Source organism: Poecile atricapillus, chromosome 10, assembly GCF_030490865.1.
Source record: "Poecile atricapillus isolate bPoeAtr1 chromosome 10, bPoeAtr1.hap1, whole genome shotgun sequence".
In the NCBI taxonomy this organism is placed as follows: domain Eukaryota; kingdom Metazoa; phylum Chordata; class Aves; order Passeriformes; family Paridae; genus Poecile; species Poecile atricapillus.
Window position 1 is genome coordinate 15,680,893 of NC_081258.1, and position 23,419 is coordinate 15,704,311.

Genomic DNA, 23,419 nt, shown 5'->3' on the forward strand with positions numbered 1-23,419 from the left:
TTATTCCTTTCACCCCATCACCTCTTGCCAGCCCCAGGGTGGGACCTGGGGTGGACAAAAGGCTCCACCTTCCTCTGAAGGAACTCACCAAGCCACGGCTGGCTGAGGTGAGGCACCTCTGGAGATCATCTGGTCCAAGCCCTGCTCCAGCAGGGTCACCCAGGGCCAGCTGTCCAGGATTGTGTCCAGACAGCTGCTGGACACCTCGAAGGATGGAGGCTACACAACCTCCCTGGCCAGCTGTGCCAGTACTTGGTCATACTCACAACAAAAAAGTGTTTCCTGAAGTTCAGAGGGACCGTTCTGTGTTCCAGTGTGTGCCCGTGGCCTCTGGTCCTGGCCCTGGGCACCACTGGGAAGAGCTGGGCTCCCCCTCTGCTTTGCACCCTCTCTCCAGTCCCTCATTCACCTTTGTGTCCCTTCTCTGGCCTCTCCCCATTATGTCCCTATCTCCCTGGCACTGAGAAGGCCAGCACTGGACACAAAGCTCTAGGAGTGACCACCACGGCTGAGCACAGGTGAAGCATCTCCTCCTTTCACCTCCTGGCAATGTTTAAATGCAATGGCATTGATTAAAGCAATCCAGGACACCCTTCATCTTCTCTGTGGCTTATGTTCAGTTTGGTGCCCACCAAGACCCCCAGATCCTCTCCAGAAAAGCTACTTCCCAACAGAACTGGGTGTGGTTTTTACCCCTCGGATACTGTGCTGGTGACTGGCTTCCCACTAGAGTTTGTGCTGCTGATCACCACGTTCTGGGCCAGTTTTCAATCCACCTCACCTCCCCAAGTCCCAGGGCAGCTGCCAACCCCAGATCTTCCTCAGACCCTTGTGGGCTGGGTGCAGCCAGACCTCAGCACCAGCCACCAACCTGAGCTGAAAGAGCAGAGCTTGGGATAGGAGTTGCTTGGTTGTCCTTTGGGGTTGCTCATGGCTGGCCTCAAAACATCAGCTTAGGCTCTGGTGGAAAACAGCCTTGGCCCCAAAGTATCCTTGGAAAGATAAGCATGTGGATTCAACCAGACACTGCAAAACCCAGTGAGCTTTCCATGTGCCTGAGACTGAATGATGAAAAAACCCAAGAGGACTTTATCATTTCATACTTTTGAGTCCTGACTGAATTCAGTCCAGGCAAGACTGTCACAGGATCTTTGGAAAACAAGAAAGATGTGTTCATGATGCTTGCTTTTCCAAGGCACTCAGCCCTGGGAAGAAAAGGCAGACGTGACACCCACTTCTGCTAAACCTCTTAACGAAGCAAGAGGAAGATCAACTGTCCTTCAGGACGGCTGCCCCATCCAGAGCTCAGCTTACTGGCCCTTCCTGCCAGGACTGCAGAGTGAAGATGAACATCATCTCCTAGGGCCTGGAGGAGATGTAGAAATGCATAAGCAAAGCAGTCAGGGCCCTGCATAAACTGGAGTTCATGGCAGATATGCAAAGGCCAATGCCTGAGTTACTGGTTAAAGCGGCGCCGTGATGCCGGGATGTGCAGGTAGCTGTTTTGCAGAGTGAAGAGGCTGGAGCTGCCCTGCTACACAGCTGAGAAGTTCATCTCTCACGGCAAATTCTGCATGGGACCACAGCAAAATCCCGTGATAAAAGGGAATTTGCCTGACACAGGGTGCTACTACTTGGGCAGAGACACTCAAGCATGGAGCTGGCGTTTTTTTTTTCCTGATGGATAATTTTCCTGGGAGAAAAATTCCTGGGAGAAACGGGGTTGTCAGCAGTTTCATCACTGGTGACAACTCTCTTGATGCTTTCCAGTGGGACACAGGCAGGCTATTGAACTGGCTTGCCAGGCTGATATCTGGCAGGAAAGCTGGCCAGTGTGCTGCCAGCTCCTCCAGCTGGTACTTGGGCTGTCCAGCTCTGGGCACCATGGCTGCCTGCTGTCTTCTAATGTTGCCAGGCACTGCCCACAGCAAAAAGCCCTGTTTGCAATTACGGGATGTTTGCCAAGCTTTACCTACCTTCACTGAAATGGTACAGAGCTGGCTTTACTACTACTACTACTATTATTGTTGTTGTTGTTATTATTATTATTATTATTATTATTATTATTATTATTATTTACAAATATGGCCATAAAATCACAGCTGTTTCCCAGAGCAAAGTCAGGGAAAATATTTGTTCATCCATTAAAACATCACCTTGTCTGAAGACAAGATCTCTGGAGTCTGGTGTTTAGCAAGGGACAAATCTTCTGTCAGAGCTGTGCTGGGTCTCTTGCTGACCTTTGAAAAGCTTTGTGTGGCTGGACAGAACTGTAAACTTCTTAAAAATCTGCACCCCACTATCCTGCATCTGCAAAACCTCCTGGCTGTCCAGTGATGCCATCCTTGCTTATCATCCCATCATGGCTCTGCTGGGTCACTCAGCTCCTCTCCCCATCCTGCTGAAATATGCTTCAGGTTGAAGCACCACGGCCATGGACTGGTGCAGAGACCTGGTTTTAGGGTTATCTTTGCAGTCTTAATCATTCAACACTCACAAAGCAGTGCTTTGAAGACAGCTTTTAATTCATGTCCTCATGTTCAGCTTTTTCATGGGATCCCCATCCCACCTTGCCTGCAAAGAGGAACTCCAGGCTATGCCCCATAAATGCTGTTCCCTCTTCTTCATCCCAAAACACTCAATTTCTGGTATCGAGTTTTGTATGTGATGAAGATCCTGCAATGAAGGATGCTCATCCCTGCACCTAACAAGGCCAGGAAGTGAGGTTCCTTCCATGAACTGGATGTGTTTATGACTCAAGATGCATTTTGAAGATGAGTTTTGACACGTTCTAGCCAGAAATAAAATTGGCTTTGCCAGGGCATTGATCTTTCTCACATATATATGATTAGATTCACTTGTATCCCTCATCTCAAAAAAGCTGTGGCAAAGCATCACTGGCTACATCGACTTTTGCGGCAGACATACACATTTAAACAGACCTGCCGCCCACTGCCATTGGCCCTGAGCATCCAGCACGGATAAGTCAGAGCACATTGCTGTGCCATGGTCTGGATCGAGAAACAGGGAGACTTACAAATGATTCTCCACACCCTCACAAAGCTCCTAAAACTAGGCATGCCTGTGGGGACAGCTGCCTTCAGGACTGGTGCCAGTGTTCCCCCAGTTTTACAGCCAGATTATGACAAAGCAGAGTCTGTAAGAGGAAGATTGCCATGTCACAGACAGTGGAACCTCCACCATGGTGCAGATGCACCTCAGGTGTAAGCAGGGGGCCAGTGTTTGCCTGCACTCCTCTGGAGTCTTCACCACCCAGCAGTTGGACTGAGTCCTGTCTGGCACAGCTGGTGAGGAGGAGCCTGGAGGCAGTGCCTAATCAGGAGCTGGTGCTGCAGGAGCAGGAGTGACATGCACCCCAGGAGACCCCTGGGAGAGCTGTCCCTTTGCCATCGCCCCCTGTCACTCCAGCCAATCCTCCACAGATGCATTTGTACTGATCAGTTTCCAGTTCTGCATATGTACCTCTACCAGAGCAGTTCACCTTGGAGACCAGGTGCTGATGGAACCATGACCAGCCCATGTCCTTGACCCATGAACCAGGGGTTCACCCAGTTTTGCAGCTCTCTGAGGAGGTCAGCACTGCCAAAGAAGCACGACCCCCATGGCAGCTCTCACAGGCAGCATGGGATTCCTTTCTGAGACCAGCACAAACCTCTTCCTTTGTCCTGGCTGCCTCCTTGCCAATGCTGCTGGGAGACAGGCACTTCTCACAAGGAACTGTAGCCTCCCAGCAGCCTGGCTGTAACCTCGGAAATAATGAGTTTTCGGCTCCGTGGAGAACCAAGCCAGCCTGACTCTGCATGGAGACAAAGCCTGAAGCCTGCTGCCAGTTCTGCCCACAGCAAGACGAACACGGCTCTTCTGTGAGCTCACACAAAGGCTCCCTTGTGCAGGAAGGGATCCAGCCAAACAAATGATCTCCTTGGCTGCATGTCTCCTGGTGCTCCATCATTTTTACTATTTGCTGGATTGTTCCCACAACCAAGGAAAATTTAACAAGTAAAAGCATCTGTTATAAATGCAAAGGCAATTTTGGGATAAAATCAAAGAGAAATTTATTAATAAACAATAATAAACAGAAACAGCGATAAAAACCCACAATAAAAAGAACAGCGCAGCGCTGGGTGGACAGGGGTCTACACCGGAGGTATAGGTTTCCCAAATCCACGCCTGAGCAGCCTCAGGATTGGGGTTTTATAGGATTTTTAAGTCCTCAGGCCAAAATTCCAGGCAAGTTCCATTCACCAAGTGTCCTTGATTGTCCAGTGAATGGATTTCCTGCCCTAGAATGATGATATTATTTTTGTGTCCGGCCAGAGTCTCCTCTCATGCAAAGGAGACTCTGTGTGTTGCAAAGTTAAGTTTTTCATGACAGGGTGGTGGAATCCGGGTTGGTGCCGATGAATATCTTGGCCGGGTTTCCTCCTTTGTTTTCCCTGATTGCTTTTTCGACACAGAGATGTTTGAGTCTGGCGAAGCTTTTCTTTTGGAACTTGTCTTTTTCGATTGATCAGTTTCTCTACCCACTGGAATCCGCAGGGCGTTGCTTGGATCCGGAGGTAGATAATTTCCCGAGCTAGTGTCATTGTTTTCCTGATGGTCCGTGTCCTGTGTGTTTGTTTGGGTTGATGGGCCGGTTTTGGTTAGTTATCTTGGGCGTTGCTGGTAATCAGCAACCCCTCGGCAGAAAGCCTCATCCCACTTGGGGGGGAGAGGCTTTTCCATGCTTTATATTTTGTTTTGTTTCTACAAAACATATCTTTCTTATATACTCCGAATTTTTAATACAACCATAATTTATTACAGTCCCCCACTTAATAATTTATCACATTTAAAAATTCGTTATTTTACACTCTTTTTAAAGAAAAGTATCCTTTTCTTATTCTTTTTCCATCATCATTTTTTGTCTAATTGTCAATTTTGGTGGTCAGCATATGTTCGTTTTCAAATTTTTCTAAGGCCCTTAATGCCTTATTACTCTCTTTCTCTTCTTCTAAAACCAGTAATTTAGAAAGAAGGGCACTTTTATCTTGTGATTTTTCTGGATCTATTGGGAGGGCGGCAATTTGCATTCCTTGCACTACAGATTGTATTAGCCTAATCAGGCAAGGAATTAAACAAGGTAAAAAGATGATTCCGGCTATTGAACATCCTATAAAGAACACTAGCTTTTTCCACCAAGCTCTTTGACCGAAAATTTGGTCCCACCAAGAGGCTTGTAGAATAGAATTCCATTTTTGAACGGGCACATGTGCCACTTTCTTGATTTCCGCAGCTAGTCCCTTTATAGTTTCGCCATAATCATCTATTTCCATGCAACACTCCGATTCATTGAATCTCCCGCACACCCCTCCCTCCTCAGCTAGCAAGTAATCGAGGGCTAGTCTGTTCTGGTAAACAAAGGCCCTCATTTGAGAATGTTGCCTTGCTAGGAGTTCCAGGGCTTCTGAGGTGTGATTGGAAACTACCTCCATTACCGCTTGCAGTCGAATGAGCCGATTCAGAAGATAAATGGGGGTTCTATAACCCCAACTGCCATCATTCGCCCAGGTGGCCGGACCATAGTATTGTATGATTCTCTCGGCCGGCCATTCCTCCTCGTTCCATTTCTGGCTCCCTCCTGCTATCGGTAATATCTTTTTTAGATCCCTCTTTTGTCGAGCTAATGTTTCAAAGAGGGGAGCCCCTAGGGATTTACTCTCATCTTTTGGTAGGGTGAAAAAACGGCCGAATTAGTCCCAGTGTGCATGACCCTTTCCACTTCCGAGGTAATTCACTGTATGCCTTTTTCCCGCATATCCAGTAAATTCCATCGGGAGCTTCCCAGTTTTTATTAGTTTTTGCCGGATCCTCCCAATAATCCCTCAGGCCTATGAAAACATGGAAGGGATTGGCCCCCGGTTTCTTGTTCCAACACAATCCAATAGTTTCTACCCATTTGCAATTGTTTTCCCGATAGGAGATCCAATATCCTTCGGGCGATTCCGGGTGCCAGATTTTTGTTTTCTTTTCTGAGTTTACTGTGAGTGTATTCACACACGGAGTGTATCCTACCAAATCGGTAAACTCTTTTCCCTCCCGGCTAATGCAAAACGTTCCAATTATTCGGTCATCTATGACCCATCCCTCTGGCCTCCGGGTAGTTTTTGAGAATTTTAATTCTGTCCCTTTTAATATTTGTTCCGGGGTCAATCCCTCTCCTTTCCATGGCCACCTCTCTGCTGATTTTAAACCACCGCATATCCAGCAGTTGGATATACCTAATTCAGTGGCTATTTCCTGCATTAAGTCAACAAACAAGTTTTGGTTAGGGCTGGGTAATTTCCAATTATCGTATTGTTTCTCTAATAATTCATATTGTTCGCTGAGAGAGTTTAACCTCTCTTGCTCCAGCCTTTTCTTTTTATTTTCCATTTCTTTCCGTTTTAAATCTATAGCTATTTGCTTTATTTTACTCTCTGGATCCAATCCCTTTTCATCCTTTGAAAAGCAAAACACTGGGTCGAATTGAAGACACGAGTTCTCATCGTCTGACTTCAATAATTCCAAAATTATAGGTTCATTATTGAATGTCAGCCTTGTCTCGTGTTTTACATTTTTCCCTTCCCAGTACAGCTTTCCCCCCATCATGCACGGTTTTAAGCTTGCTTCATTGTAGCAGGTAGGGTTAACTCGGTGGTATGCCAAAAACGTCGAATGCTTCTTTCCCCCAATCCAGACAGTCTTATTACACTGTCCACAGACCTCGATTGGGGGAATTCCCTTTATTTCTCTTTTGTTTCGGAAGTGGGTCTCAGCAGCCCCTATTTCTTCCAAGTTCCGAATAGGTTTTTCCTCGATACTTACTCTCGAGTTTGAGCACCAGATTTTCCTTTTTGATTTACCCAATTCAAACTGAGTGCCGTTTAACCAACAAATACCTGCCTGTAGTTCTGAAGGGCACTTGGTCATGAGCTCGTTTTCTGGGGCAGTCTGACACTGCTCACACTTCCCCTGGGGAGCCTCCCCTAGGGGGGCCTCGGCCTCTATTTTCTTGATCGAGTACATGACTAGGCTCAGGGACATCAGGATTCCCCACAATTGCATCCCTCTGCCATTCCCTCCGCCCGTACAAAAGTATACGGCGGGGATAACCATCTTCCCGGCAGCAAGGACTGTCTTCAGGGGCCCTTGATGTCCTGATGGCAAACCTCCGCTTGAAGGTTGCACACCGAGAGGCTTTAACTGGTTCAAATCTACAAGGTACTTTTACGGTCCTCCGGCACTCAATTTCCAAGGGGTCTACTTTGCAATTAAGCTGACCCCTTAATCCTTTTTGGTAAAACAGGAACCACTCCGGAGAGTCAAGTTCCAAAAGGCCCGCTCGAGTCGCAAGTATCAGGAATCGATTGGTCTGGTCTAGCTCTTTTTCGTAGCACCTAGTGCACAACCCCCTTGGTTTATAACCCCTTATGCAATGAGTTACCCAAATCTGCTTACAATAAGCGCACTTAAAATGTATAAACGGGAAACAATAACAATCGCGGATATTACAACTTATCTTCTCGCTATTGTTCATTTGTTGTGCCTTCGGAGCTTGATTTTCAAATCTCCTGGCGGGGTGGTGATCTTCCACTCGGGGGCTTGGCAATCCGGAACCTTCTTGGCCCGAGAAAAGTGTGTCCACCCTTTCTCGGCCGTTCTCACAGCAGTGTCCGTGGTCAGGAGAACGAGGAAGGGACCTTCCCAATGCGGACTGAGGGGAAGTTCCCTCCACACTTTAATTAATACTTTGTCGCCCGGCTGGATTTTGTGAACTGGAAATCCCAATGTTGGGCTCTGAGGAATCAATCCCTTTTTCCGGAGTTCCTGTAGATTTTTATTTATAGAAATGAGATAAGGTTGTAATTGCACATCCTCTATTTGAGGGTGTGCCACCGGCATCCCATGCCTATATGGCATTCCATATAGCATTTCAAAAGGGGATAAACCGGTTTCAGAATGAGGCATGGTCCGGATGTTTAACAAAGCTAAAGGAAGACATCGGACCCAAGTCATTTTTGTTTCGATTATTAATTTGGATAATTGCGATTTTAAGGTTTGATTCATCCTTTCCACCTGTCCCGAGCTTTGAGGGTGCCAGGGGGTGTGATATTGCCATCTGATTCCCAATGCTTCTGACAGTTGTTTGATGATTTTGGAAGTGAAGTGAGTCCCTTGATCAGAATCGATATGGTCTACTATCCCATATCTAGGAATTATTTCCTCTAGTAGAATTTTAGACACGGTTTGGGCCGTAGCCTTTGCTCTGGGAAATGCCTCGACCCAATGTGTCAGTTTATCCACTATCACTAATAAATATCTATTTCTCCCAATCTTTGGTAGTTCCGTGAAATCTACCTGGATTCTCTCGAATGGCCTATACGAAAGTGGCCGGCCACCCCAATTTGTTTGTTTTGAATTGGCACGATTTACTTTCTGGCATATCACGCACCCCTGTACCTCTTGCTTGGCAAGTTCAAAGATTCCTTTACATCCGAAAAATTTTAAAAATTGTTCAGCCAGTGCCCGGGTTCCCCAGTGGGTTTGTTCATGCAATTTCCTGAGTATTCCTCTCGCTATACTTTTTGGAACCAGCTCCCTCCCGTCTGGCAACCACCATTTATTTTCTTTAAAATATCCACCTACCTTCTGGAAATCTTCTTGCTCCTTCTCTGAAGGAAACACGGACACTTCTGGGGTTTCTTTGGGACTGATCTCGGGAATACTTACCGTCAGTAACGCAGCTCGTTTCGCCTCTTTGTCCGCTAGATTGTTTCCCCTGGTGTGAAACCGCCACCCAGTTTGGTGTCCTTTTACATGGACTACTGATATCTCCTGGGGCTCCCTGATAGCTTCTAAGATTTGTTTAATTATTTCTCCATGTATTAATCTTTTTCCCTTGGTGTTTATTAAACCTCTTTCTTCCCATATTTTTCCAAAAGTATGCACTACCCCAAATGCATACTTTGAATCTGTGAAAATAGTTCCCCTTTTTCCCTTCAGGCCTTTGAGGGCTCTTAAGAGTGCAAACAGTTCACAGGCTTGAGCCGACCAACATGCTTGCAAAGGACCTGATTCTATGATTTGTTCGGTCTTACCATTTATGATGGCATAACCTGACTTTCTTTTTCCTTCTACCATTTTTGATGAACCATCAATAAACCATTTTTCTCCCCCCTCTAACTCTTGATCTTCCAGGTCTGGTCTTACCTTAGTTTGCAATTCCACTGCTTCAATGTAATTATGCAACAGCTCACTTGTTGGTTCCCCAAACAAAAACTGCGCCGGGTTTTGGGCAGTAGTTGTCCTCAACTCGAGGCCTGGCGAACTAATTAGCATGGCTTCATATTTCAGAAGCCTCGAATCAGTTAGCCATTTCTCGGCTTTTTGTTGTAAGATATTTCTTACATCGTGTGGGGTGTAGACTGTTAAAGAGGCTCCAAAAGTTATCTTTTTGCTTCCCCAACTAACAGAGCTACTGCAACAATTGCTTGCAAGCAAGTGGGCCACCCTCGACTGACTGGATCTAGGATTTTTGATAAAAATCCTATGGGCTTTTTCTTTTCTGCCCACTCCTGGGTCAGAACTCCTTGGGCTGTTTGTCCACTTACAACGACAAATAGCTGGAATTCTTTGCTAGTGTCTGGCAAGGTTAGAACAGGCGCAGTTATGAGTGCAGTTTTCAATTCCTGAAACTTGCTTTCATCCTGTGTGGTCCATTTTACTCTATCTGTGTTTAATCTTTCATACAAAAATTTTACTTTTTCACTGTATCCTTCAATCCACTGTCTGCAATATCCCAGGAGCCCTAAAAATTGCCTGATTTGTCTTTTCGTTTTTGGGGCTGGGAGCACCAGAATCCCGGCCACTCTGTCAGGATCTAGCATCTTTTTCCCCTGAGAAATCCAATGTCCCAGATATTTTACCTCGGGCTCCGTGAACTGCAGTTTGGATTTTGATACTTTCAACCCCTTTTTCCCCAGAAAATTCAATAATGAAATTGTACTTTTTCTGACCTTTTCCTCCATGGTTCCAGCAATTAATAAATCATCTACATACTGTAAGAGCTCTGTCCCTTCCTCTGGAATGAATTCAGTAAGTAATTGTTCCAATGCCTGTCCAAATAAATTGGGTGATTCCACAAACCCCTGGGGGAGGACCGTCCACCTTAACTGTTGATTTCTGTTTGTGTCCGGATCCTCCCATTGAAAGGCAAAGAAGTTCCTACTCCCTTCATCCAAAGGACAAGTCCAAAATGCGTCTTTTAAATCAATTACACTGTACCATACATCCTCGGGTGAGAGTCTGTTAAGTAAAGTATAAGGATTTGCCACTACCGGAAACCTGGTTCGGGTTCTAGCATTTACTGCCCTGAGATCCTGCACCAGTCGGAAGCTCCCATCCGCTTTCTTCACTGCCAGGATGGGGGTGTTATGTTGAGACATGCAGGGTTCGAGGGTACCTCCTCTAAGGAGGTCATCAATTACTAGTTTCAAACCCCTTTTCCCTTCTATCGGGATGGGATATTGTTTTACCCTTATCGGGTCCTCTGGGTTTTCTATTTCAATTTTGATGGGGGTAATATCTAATTTCCCCACCTCCCCTTTTGAATGCCATACTTTGGGATCGATTTCCCTTTCATCTTTTGGAGTCAAATGGAATATCTTTATTACTAATTCAGAATTCTTTACGACAATGTTTATACCCAATGAGACAATCATATCTCTTCCTAACAAATTGTAATCGGCTTCTTCTACTAATAACAAATTTCCTAGGCATATTTTATTTTCAGACTCTATTTCCACATTTTTAATTACAGAAACTTTGAAGGGATCTCCCTTCGCACCGATTACCACTACCTTTTCCTTACTTACCACGCATCCCCGTGGTAATTTTTGCAGGGTGCTTCTCTCAGCTCCCGTGTCGACCAAAAATTCTATTTCCTCACGATGGGGACCTACTTTTAATTTTATCAAGGGCTCTTTTGCTGTTATCATCCCCATCTGAAAGAGCCCAAGACCTCCCTAATCTTCTTGAAATACCTTTTCATCTTTCATTTTCTGGTGGCAATTCCTTTGTATGTGTCCTACTTTCTTACAGTAAAAACATTCTGGGGGATCTCTCCGCGGGGCGGAGCCATTCTTCTGTGGCTCCTGCGGCTTTTTCGGCGCTGTTTTAAACTTGCCGTGTGCCTGTTCTTGTTTCTGAGCTTCTTTTACTGCGGCCACCAGTATTTTGGCCTGAAGTTTCTGTTTCTCGTCTTCTCTCCTCATGTAAATCTTTTGAGCTTCCCTCAGAAGCTCTTGGAGACCTTTCTCCTGCCACCCTTCAATCTTTTCCAATTTCTTTCTAATATCCTCCCATGATTTCGCCACGAACTGTGTTTTAAGTAACACTTCTCCTACCGGAGAACTAGGGTCCGTCCCAGAATAGATCTGCAGACTTCGCCGTAATCTTTCCAACCACTCGGTGGGGGATTCCTCTTTCCCTTGACATTCCCCAAACACCTTACTAATATTTTGGCCCCGGGGAACCGCTTCCCTTATTCCTTGCACAATTATATTCCTTAAATCATTCATGCTCCTTCTACCATCCTCTGTTTGGGCGTCCCAACTCGGGCTTACGCTCGGCCACTTTTGAGTGCCTGGCGTTCCCTGAGGGTTTCGCCGCTCCCACTCCCTGATACCAGCTTGTTTAATCATTTCTCTTTCCTCTTGACTAAACAGAGATCTCAAGATAGCCATGAGATCTTCATAGGTATAAATGCTACTGCCTAAAAATTCATCCAACCTTTCTGCCACTCCAAACGGATCATCCAACAATCTTCCCATCTCTTTCTTAAATGCCCGCACATCCCCTGAATTTAGGGGTACATTTACAAATCCAATCACTCCTGGAGCAGTAGGCACTTCCCTGAGAGGGAACATTCTGTGCCTACTCTCATTCTCTTCCCATTCCTCACTCATCTGTCTAGACTTAAACCGAGTCCTGCTTGCGGGGGGGGAATAGGGGTTTTTGAGAGTCTGGTCCTTTATTACTGATGTAAAGTCCGTTGCCACCAGGTTATTATGAAAGATTCCCCCTGTCAAATTTGAGGGACCTGGCTGTGGCAGCGGGACGGGCACTGGGGGATAAGGAGATCCCCGACCTTGCACCACCATGGATTCTGGAGAAGCGGCGGCGGCTGCGGTCCCCACAGGAGGAGCCAGAGGGGGGGGGGCCACCGGAACCACTGCTGGCGCCGGCTCCCCTGTTCGCGATGTGTGTGCTTCACCTGGCTGTGCCGGCGAGCTCGTGGGAGCTGATGGCACCACTTGATCCACCACGGGAGGTCCTGCCGGCCCATGGTACGGAGGGGGTAAATGATCAAGGGGCTCCCAGGTTTCTGTTTTTGTTTCGCTTTTTAGTTTCATTGGAAATAGCCCTACTCTGGCCTTTAGCCGGAGTTTGGCGTATTCCTTCTCCTCAGAGTCTGAGGAAACCTTGCTCTCTACATAAGAGAGCAATTCATTACACGTCCGCCTTTCAAACATTCCTAATATTGGCCAAATGAGATGGGGTCTCAGTTCCTGCCCACCCCAAACCTCGGCACAATAGTAGATCATTTTTGCCTTGGACTTCTTTTTCTCTCAGGGCAATTTTCTCAATATTTTAACAACCAACCTAAAAGGACTTTCTGGTGGGATGTCTAACAATTCCTTCGTTTCTATGGAAGGATTCTTCTTATCTACTGGCTTTTGTATTTTACTCTTCCTCTGTCCCATGGTGAAAAAGGGAGTCTTACCTGTTTCTCTGCGTTGTGTTTGTGTTTTGAGAGACAAAAGTCTGCTAATACTCACCTTCGCGGTTTGCTGTACCGGGGTCTTTCTTAGCGCTTTGATCTCTCCTCCGGACCTCTCCTTGGGCCCTGATTGCTAGAAGAGTTTACTCATTCCCGAGCTCTACTGGACGTCCTCTTCCTCTTCCAGCCCTTTGTGATCGGTCCCCCAGAGCACCCCTTTGGCCCCAGGCTTTACAAACGCGTAGAGAGAGCCCTCTCACACCGATTCGCTTCCTCCGTGGCCGGCCAATTCCCTCGCGGGAGGATGGAACCGCGGCTTTGGAGTCCGCTCTCGCTCCGTGATCAGATCACGTCTCACACACGCTTGCCCAATCACCAGCTCAACCTCGCAGTACTTACAGCAATTTTCTTGCGAGGATGTCTTCGTGCACAACTGACTTTTTATGAGCTACCAAGCCGCGGCTTCTTTTCCCGAGCTCTTCCTGGATCCGTATTTCTCTTTTATTGTGGTTTTTACCTCAGCCTAAATTTGGTTCGGGTGTCGGAGTGAACTGCGGAGGTTCTCGGCTTCCCAGGCCGCTGAAATCAGCGGGGGTACCCCCCTGGATAGCGAGGTTCTCCCACAGTTTTTCCGATCCGAGTCACGGCACCAATCTGTTATAAATGCAAAGGCAATTTTGGGATAAAATCAAAGAGAAATTTATTAATAAACAATAATAAACAGAAACAGCGATAAAAACCCACAATAAAAAGAACAGCGCAGCGCTGGGTGGACAGGGGTCTACACCGGAGGTATAGGTTTCCCAAATCCACGCCTGAGCAGCCTCAGGATTGGGGTTTTATAGGATTTTTAAGTCCTCAGGCCAAAATTCCAGGCAAGTTCCATTCACCAAGTGTCCTTGATTGTCCAGTGAATGGATTTCCTGCCCTAGAATGATGATATTATTTTTGTGTCCGGCCAGAGTCTCCTCTCATGCAAAGGAGACTCTGTGTGTTGCAAAGTTAAGTTTTTCATGACAGGGTGGTGGAATCCGGGTTGGTGCCGATGAATATCTTGGCCGGGTTTCCTCCTTTGTTTTCCCTGATTGCTTTTTCGACACAGAGATGTTTGAGTCTGGCGAAGCTTTTCTTTTGGAACTTGTCTTTTTCGATTGATCAGTTTCTCTACCCACTGGAATCCGCAGGGCGTTGCTTGGATCCGGAGGTAGATAATTTCCCGAGCTAGTGTCATTGTTTTCCTGATGGTCCGTGTCCTGTGTGTTTGTTTGGGTTGATGGGCCGGTTTTGGTTAGTTATCTTGGGCGTTGCTGGTAATCAGCAACCCCTCGGCAGAAAGCCTCATCCCACTTGGGGGGGAGAGGCTTTTCCATGCTTTATATTTTGTTTTGTTTCTACAAAACATATCTTTCTTATATACTCCGAATTTTTAATACAACCATAATTTATTACACATCTGATAAAAATCTATCAACCACAGTAAAGCACCAACCCAGCCAAACCAGTCTGTACAGCACAACCCTCACAGCCTTCAGGACACATCCATTCAATTTACCACCCAGAAAAACAAATGCTGTGTGGTACTTGCAACGTCACTAGTGTGGAGTCTTTGAGTACAGCTTGTGTTACCAAAGCGCAGTGAGATGTTTGAAGGCTGCTTCCTTCCCCAAGCCTGCTTCCCTGTTGTGCAAAGACAAGTTCTTATGTCATTTCCATGGCATTTTGTGCTTCTCCTCTTGTGTTTCCGGACCACGCTGCTCCCCTTGCTGCTGGCCTTAGCACTGAGGTCTTGACTCCTGGTGACAGCTCTCCTGGCCAGGTGCCTGGCAGGAATGATGCACCTTGTCTTCACTGAGGAACTCTGCAAGAAAACAGCTTTTGGCCACTGGTGCCTTCAAGTCTCACAGTATTACTCACTGATGCTTTAAATCTTGCCTTGGAGACAAATCTCAAGGCAAGGTTTGACTCCAAGACAAAATTTGAACCACCTGTGAGTAATCCTGGAAGACTTCCAGTGCTGTGATGGATGTCGTTGGTTCTGTGCTGGAGGCAGCAGCTGGAGCAGAGACTCCCATGGCAAAGGCATGCATGGCCTGGATGGGTCAGGTACCAGCAGAACGAGGCCACCTGCGTGTTTGTCTTGGTTGAGTTCCTTTCAGCAGATGTTGAGCACACATGAGCAAACCCATCTACCACACAGAGGCATGGGTGTTTGCCATCCTCAGCAAAGGTGGCCTGGAACCATGTGGCCAGCAGGGAATGACTACAGGCAGGCACAGTGATCGCACAGGAGATCTGCTCTGCAGCTTACTTATCCAGCTCCTGGAATACACCTCTGGATGGGAACCTTGCTTTTGGAGGGAAGCACTCATGGAGGCTCTCTAGGGTGCTGCCTGCAGCAGCTGTGGCAGGGCACTGTTCCTGGTGTGACCCATGGTGCTCCAATGCATGCCCTGTGCAGCTCAGTGGAATCATTTGTCTGGAGTTTCCATGGAGCGTCCTGGTCATGAAGAGGGCACCAAGAGACATTTTGTAAAGTGACTTGCTACCTTTTGTAGGACACTGGAATCATTGGGCCATTAAAATTCTTTTTAGTCCAGTCCTACATGAAATCCCTCCTTCCCAATAAGAAGAGGATATCAGATCAAAAGAGATGAAGTATTAAGAAAGCCAAGGCAGAAGAGGAAGTGTCTGAGGAGGCCTTTGTTCACTGTCATAACAATGGTACAAAGAGCTTTTCCAGGACAAACATCTTCACTATGGACAGACAACAACCTGAAATTCTTTGTTTTTCTCTCTGTAGCAAGTTGGAAGTCTTACAGCCTATGTAGACTCTCCCATATTAAGGAGAAGAGTATTTCAAACCTGGGGTTGTATTGCTATGATTTGTGCAGAAAGGAAGGCAGGAAGTAGAGGGCAGTTAGGTTCTGGGCAGGACAAACAGTCTCCAAGCCGAGTCTTTCTGGCAGCGGTTGATACAGTAGTCCTGGAAGTAGAGCAGCACAGTTAGAGGGAGGCCCAGGACCAGGCTGATCCTACACAATACTGTAGCAAGCCATTTCCATAGGGAGGACAGTAGGATCTGTCAGGAAAAGCAAACAGTTGTTACAAGCAGAAGTCTGGTCAGTTGGTAAAACCATTCTCTGAGGGATGTGCATGCCCTTAACTGGAGGACAGATCCATACTGAATTAGCTTTTCTATTATAAGGATGATGACTCAATTTATTTCTACGGGGTGCCCTTGCCAAAGGGCTCTGTGTCTGTGTAGTTCATAATAAAACAATTAAAAATCCCATTAATGCTAAAATCTTACCAGGCTAGCACAGAAAGGGTCTTTCCCTTCCCACAGAGCCAAGAGCTGCCAGACTTACAGTTCTCATGGGAATGGAAAGAGTATGGAATTATTTTTAAAGGCTGGAATTGGCTAGACGGGAAGGATTGCAGGAGGTCACAGGTTTTGCTCTCAGAAATCATTGCTGTTTGACAGATTGTTACAGTGAGGAAATCTGTGTGATCATGTCTTGTACTGTCTCTGTACAACAGTAGCTGAGGTGTAGTTGAGGAAGCATGAAGGATCCAATGTTAGTGGGAATTCATTGACTTAATTTTAGAGGGAAACTTAAGTTAAAATTATTCCAAAAAAGGGAAAGAAAGCCTTGAGATTCACAGCTTCTTCCAGGCCACCAGTCTATGGCACTGTTCCCACTAAGTGGAGCAAAACTGAGTTGGCCAGCCAGGACACCTGTCCCAAGGAAAAATTTTCCAGCTTTGTCCACCTGTTTTTCTAATAGCCTCATCACTTTAGTCTAAGGAGCGAGAATCAGGAATATACAAAGAGAAGTCTCCTTAACACTCCATTCCTGCCTTGGATTGGGGCACCACTGGCTTCTCCAGGCTTCCCCAGAGCAATATCTGGAAGTCACAAAGCAATGTTCTTGGAATAAGTGACAGTATAATCTGTGCTACAGTTTCTTCTGTCACAGAAGCAGGAGATGCCATGCAGACCAATGGCTCATCCAGTTTCTGCCTTTATTCCTGCCTACAGGCAGCTATCCCAACTCATCAGTGGGAGAATGTGAAAGTTCCCTACATTTTGTTGCATGATCTATCCCTAATCCCTGTGGATCTGGGCTGTTCTAACACCTGCAAAGCTGTAGGATGCCTGAAGACATGAGTGACTGATGGAGTACCCAATGATTAATGAAATGGTTTGCACGGCAGAACAGGGTCAGACTTAATGGTCTGTGACAGAAAGCTAGTCAGGGCCAAAATGCAGAGGACAGACACTTTCAGGGACATCTCTGCCTGTTGGGTCCTTTGCAGTGGGAGGCAGAGCCTGGCACAGCCACATTTGCAAAATTGCCACAGTGCCACTTTCCTCCAGGCATACTTACCTTTAACAGAATTTTTTTCCCAGCCATTGTGTCCTGGGTCTTGGGAAAGTAAAATTTTTCTTCAAAGGGCAGCTAAAGGTCTCACCTTTAACCATTGAAACTTCTAACTTAATCCAGAATTTAGTCTGAACCCAAGTTAGCAGATTGTCAGCATAGGTGGAAGATCAGGAACTGCTAGCAATCAAGCTACCAAAGCACTGGGGACCTGGCCACTTAGTAGTTGCAGTACAATCATGCTGGAGTGTAATCTCATCAGTCTGTGAAGTTCGAGGGATATTTTGCAGTGATTCCTCTCCCTAGAACTAACATCAGTATTTAAAACCTTCTGTTGGCTCACTCCTGCTCCCAAATCTTATTCCTTTGCTCTAGATGTGGTTGCAGCTCAAGGCAAGTTTGGGGTCGGCAACCAAAGCAAAGCATGCAGTCTGAGCTGCTGCACGTAAAACTGGGATTTCCAGGCATGAGAAGCTGTGGTTGTGACCAGCATGGCTGTTCCTGTGACCTGCTTTTCAGGAACTCACAGGGAGAAGGAATGCAGTCAGCCAGGGCTGCCACTTGCCATAACCATGGTGCGGGAAGGACTTGTACATGTGTTTGTTTACAGAGCATAAAAAAACGGGGGAAAAAATGATAGACACTATTAGTCAGTAATATCAGGATTAATCACACACAGCAGGATTATGTGGTTTGCATGAGTCAGCCCCAAAATGCTGAGGAGCTGCTCCAGGTGCACACACACCTGAGTGAGGGGAACATCTCACGCACAGCTAAGGATTCTGCTGGAAACGTTTTTGTCTTCCAAGACTTTGGCGTTGAGTGATGGATCTCTGTAGGAGGCTGCTCTGAGCTGCTGAAACAAAGTCTAAACCTTCACACACTGCCCAGCCCCTTGTGCTTCGATACAGGATCTGTTTAAACCCCTCCTTGGCATCTTTTACTGTGCATCAGAAATCTAGTGACATAGGAGGAGGAGAACTTAAAAAATGAACTTCTGAAGTTAGGCTCTCTGTCCATACTGAGTGTTGAGGAATACATCTGGTCCAGGTAGCTCAGTTTGCAAACTGCAGATTGAGATGCAGATTGAGCTCCGGGTAGGGGCCTGAGACAAGAGGCTGTGAATTGCCACCTTTTGGGATAACAAAGGGCGTGAGGATAGGTGACAGCCAGCCAGGAGAATGGACAATGAGGGACACCTCAGGGGCCAGGAATTGCCAGGCTTTTGAAGATGAAGAGGGGTGATGCCAGCGAGGTGGATGCACACAAAGACGGGGACTCAGGAGGAAGAGCAAGACTTGTGTCGGAAGACTCCGAGGTTATAAAAGATCAGGGATTCCTTTGTTGCGGGTCCTTCTTGGAGGAAAAATGGTGTTATGGAACCAGACATATGAGACTCTGAGGCAGGTTAAACCAGGAAGGAAGCCTAGTCTGGTGTGTAGGGAGTCCAGCAGGACATCCTTCACCTCACCAGGTCTGTCCGCTCTGTCCCAGCAGTGGAAGTCTGGCCCTGACTTAACACTGAGGGCACCGAAAGCACGCAGCTTGCGTCTGCTTTTCGTGAATGCTCTGTACTTATTTGATGCCATGAACATATCTGAAGACCTTTGTTTGTCTTCTGATTTATTGGCCTCAGGAGCTTGACTTTATGAACTACTTTTTTAAACTAGGAAAAAGCTCTTATCACCAAGAGACTGACACAAGGGTGCTCCACATAATGCTTGTGACTTCGTAGGAGCTGAGTCACTGCCACAGATGCTGCCAGTCCTGACCTCTTCACTGAAAAGTCTCGGTATTTACACTGCTGCCTTTTCAACACTCTTCAAGCAGTAAAACGCGACAATCCTGACTTGTGAACCCACTCCCTGGCTGGCACTGGGTGACAGGTGACTGAGTCTCTCTCCTGGAGGCTTTTGGGCTAAAACACATCAGCGTTTTTTACTTTTCTGAATCTGCATGTGGCGATGAACAGACTCCCAGAGGAACTGATGGAAAGAAACATATTCTGGCTATTTATCAATGTAAAAAAGATCCAGTTTCCAGATGAAGTACTAAGCAGTGGTTTGGATTCTGCTTCCTTCCTAGGCAACTCCTGGAGATGGTCACAGTCTGGGCTTCCTGGACCTTCCCAAGATTTTGAGGTGAAGGAGCAGAGATGGTGATGTAAGATATATTCTCTGATGGGGAATGCTAACTCTGGCTCTCAGTTTCCAGCAGTTGGACTGCCCTCTTTAATCCCTCCTTAGAGAAGGGCTGGGTTTTAGATTACTGGGGCTACAGTGCTATTTCTGAAGAGCTTGTTGCCAACAGTACAAACCACGTGCTTACAGGAACTTTGGCACTTTTAAATTAGCATATTTCATTTTTGTCAGCACCCTGCTGTTGCTTTGAGATTATGCTAAAATGTAGACTGCTTCTTAATTACTTCAAATGCCAAGGTTTAATTACAATGCCTCTGAGTTAAATTTCAAGGCAGCCAAACTTTTAGAGCTATGCAGGAGACAGACAGACATACCTTTAGCATATTCATCCTTCAAAAAAGATGAAGATTGTTTATGTTACTGATTTCCCAGCACCAGTATTTCCTCTTTCAAACACGGAACATGTTAACTGGAGCATTCAGTGCTGGGGTATTCCATCTGGGCCACAGCTACAAGAGCAAGCCTGTGTTTCTGCAAGAGGAAGAGTTAAACCAGGCTCCATCTCACAGCTCCAGAGAAAACACACACCCTGCTGGATGGGCATCCTTCCCCATGAGCAAGGTAAAGGTGTGTTAAGAAACAAATTGCATGTGGGCTGCTTTTTACAACACAGCTGAAACCTTCCTGGGAGTAGCTGGATTGCTAGCCACCCTTGAATCCAGAAATGCAGGCAACACTTGCACTTTGCTGTGAGCCATGCTATGTTTCCATAGCAGTATCCCATTTTATTTTCCAGATGTAGAGTTTAGAGACCATGACCTCGAACACAACAGCTGCAGAGTTGGTGTAGTAAATCAACTAACTTAAGTATGATAAATATTTTTTTGGCCCTTGACAGACAAGAAGGTGTATCAGGCTGAGTTCCAAAAGTATGTCTGAAATCATAGGCACCAAGAGAAAGCCTCCAAAGACATCAGCTTCAGATTTTGGCAAAATCAGGTGCTAGAAAATATTCTGGAAATGATCTGCCAGCTGCAGATATTTCCCAGGAGGAGAAAAGGAAACACCTCTCCGCAGCCTCCACACCTGGCTGATGCACACCTGAGCCGTGACGCACATCCAGTGCTGCTGCTGAGGAGCTGAAGGTGTCTGAGCCTGTAATTCAAACAGCTCCAGTGCCAGTTTCCCTTTTAAAGCTGTGGCAGTCAGGGAGAACTGGAATGGTTGGTCAGTCAGAGTGACAAACCTCTGCTAGATAAGAGGTACCAGCACTCGCTGCCTTGTCTCTGACTGTGCCAGAACAGTAAAATTTCATCTTTGTTTCAATGCTTTCAGCACTGAAAGAGGATGAAGCATCCAAAGAAAGCATCTTCTGGTTATACTCTGGGGACTGTAATCTTGCAGTTCTCTTAGATGCTGTGTCTGTGTCAGAAACTTACAATTGATTTATACTGTCTTAAAAATTAACAGTCAGGTTTAAAAGACTGTGGAATGTTTTTGTATTGCAATATTTACTGATTTCCTCTGAGCCCAATGAAGCCACATTTCATCAGGGGGAAAAAACTTCAGTACTTTTTTTAAAACTTGAAAATTGTTAAGAATTAGACATCATAATAATAATCACGTTAACAAATAAATCTCAGACCTTCTGAAAAAACCCCAAACCTATGACTTCTAAGACAGCTTCATGACTTTTTGGGACCATGGCATTATTTTCTAAAATATATTGTTGTCAAAGCTGTGATTTAGCTCATAAAAATCTTTGTTGCTTAGGGGTAATAACACATCCTGGGGTTAATGGATTCTGTAACCTCCTGTGTTTGGGGTATTTCTAAGAAGCACTGGCAGCTAGCTGGAGAGCACTTTATTAGCCAGCATCCCCAGAGAGCAGACACTAGGACACTTGATATCTTTTTGGCTTAGAGGATATGGCAAGGACACAAAGCTCCTCACAGCACCTTGGAAAATGAGAGAACAGCAATGACACAGCTGAAAATGTGCTGTGCATCCCCCTGAGCAGGCTGCCTCGGAACAGGGATTCTGCCATCCCTGCCTGCCCTGTCCTGCTGCCAGCACAGCTGGGGAGCAGGGCAGGTCTGACCTGCCCCCTGCCCTGATGTAACATCTGCTGCAAGTGTAAATAATTCCTAGTTTTAATATAAAAAATACTATAATATCTACATTAAACATTAACAAATTTGAATGCATTTTACACATTTTGAAAAATCTAATGGTGTTTGAAAACAAAGGGCTGTATTCTTGACTAATATGACACTACTTGAGAGCTCATAATCAACATTTTTAACATCAGAGCTTACATAAATTTTCTCTCTCTCTCTATTAGATCAAACCCCATTCCTTTAAGGCACTGTTTCCCTTCTTGGTCAATACAAGTTCCTGTTCTCTTTGAAAACCCACATTTGAACTTCTGGGCATTCAACATTTACCTTTTTATTATTTTTTTTCAAAAGAATAATTAGTTATGTATATCATAAATAGATATTTAATGAAAATATAAATACATAATGCATGTCTGTACATATATAGGTAATTACTATTAACAGGTATTAAGAAGATTTTGCTGGCTAAAGTATATAAGTATAATGAATTAATATACCCCTAAAGAAGGTAAAAAGTGTTCATTTGAAAATGAAATATTTCAAAATCAAACAGACAAAATGAATTTCTGATAAAGTGTCATCTCACTTAAAAAAATAAAATTCTATTGATCAGAATTGTTCTGTCTCAATGGGAAGTACAGCAGCTTCTGAAAGACTTCAGCTCTAGTCAGGGAATCTGTAGTTGGAGATACACATTTTTGTTTTGCTGCTGACTCCTTGTCATTTGTTAGTGATATCAAGATGTCATCCACAACATCAGTGACAATCCTAAATCTGAGATACATCAGGGTTTTGATTTTTTTTTTCTGTGAAAGTCATATCTTGCTTTCGTCAAACATGTATTATGTACTGAACTCAACTTGTTAAATTCTGTCATGACAGAGATCTGTCAAATTAGACTTGTGCCAGTGTTCTAGTTTGAAAACTTATTTACAGTTCTTAACAAACCCAAATCATGTTGTCTGACAGTCTGATTTCAAATGAAGCAGCAGCACACTTTTTGCAAGAGGTGAAAGACACATTACCTGAAAGACATTGGTCTCAGTAAAATTTCCAGTCTCCAAATCACAGTAACTCTGCAATTGAAGCAGGAGGGAAAATGCCAATAAAAAAATGAGGCAGATGAAATGATGTATCATTTACAGGAGAAGCAGGCAATAAAAATCATATTTCTCTCTTGGTTCAATTCCATTCCTTCAGCACAGTTTGAATTTAATCTAATATAAATGTACCCTTTCCACAGCAACTGTTCTTATAGAGAGATTTACCTCATCTTGGTTTCAAGTATCCATTTGCAGGTCAAGCACCATGAGGAGCTTTAAAATATGACATTAAAAAGACAACAAATAAAAATGTTTCAGATATAAATAAGTCCACAGACCAAAGGAGCACAAGGTACTAAGAGTATGTTGCAAAGGTCTATGCTGTGTAATGAGATAATTTTGGAATACAGAGCATGAAAAACAGCCCTTAAGGAAACAAAGCTGAGACAGCTTCAGTCTGTGCTCGTATTCCTCACCTTCCTTCTCCAGGCATGGATGAAGGGGATGCCCTGTAGTGATGGCAAACGTGTGCAATTTGTTGTTTTAAGAAGAAAAGCCTGTCTTAAGAGACCAAGGTGTCAGCAAACACATCTACTCAGGACTTTTGGTTCACAAATTCTTGTTGATTAAACAGAATGTTACCTTCCAGCAGGGTTACCAACCTGAACCTTGCCTGCACACAGCAGCTGTAACCTGTTAATTGTCATGAACTACACCAGTGCTACCCTCCAAGCATGAGGACCCTTACACAAGACTAAAGATACTACTTATTGCTCAGTATTGTGGTAAAAGCAGGGGAATATGAGAAATAGTATAAACTCCATTTTATAAGTAGTTTCACAGAAACAGAAAATAGAGGTGTTGGGCCCTTAGGCTTTAAACACAGGCTTTCAAGGAATTCCCAGTC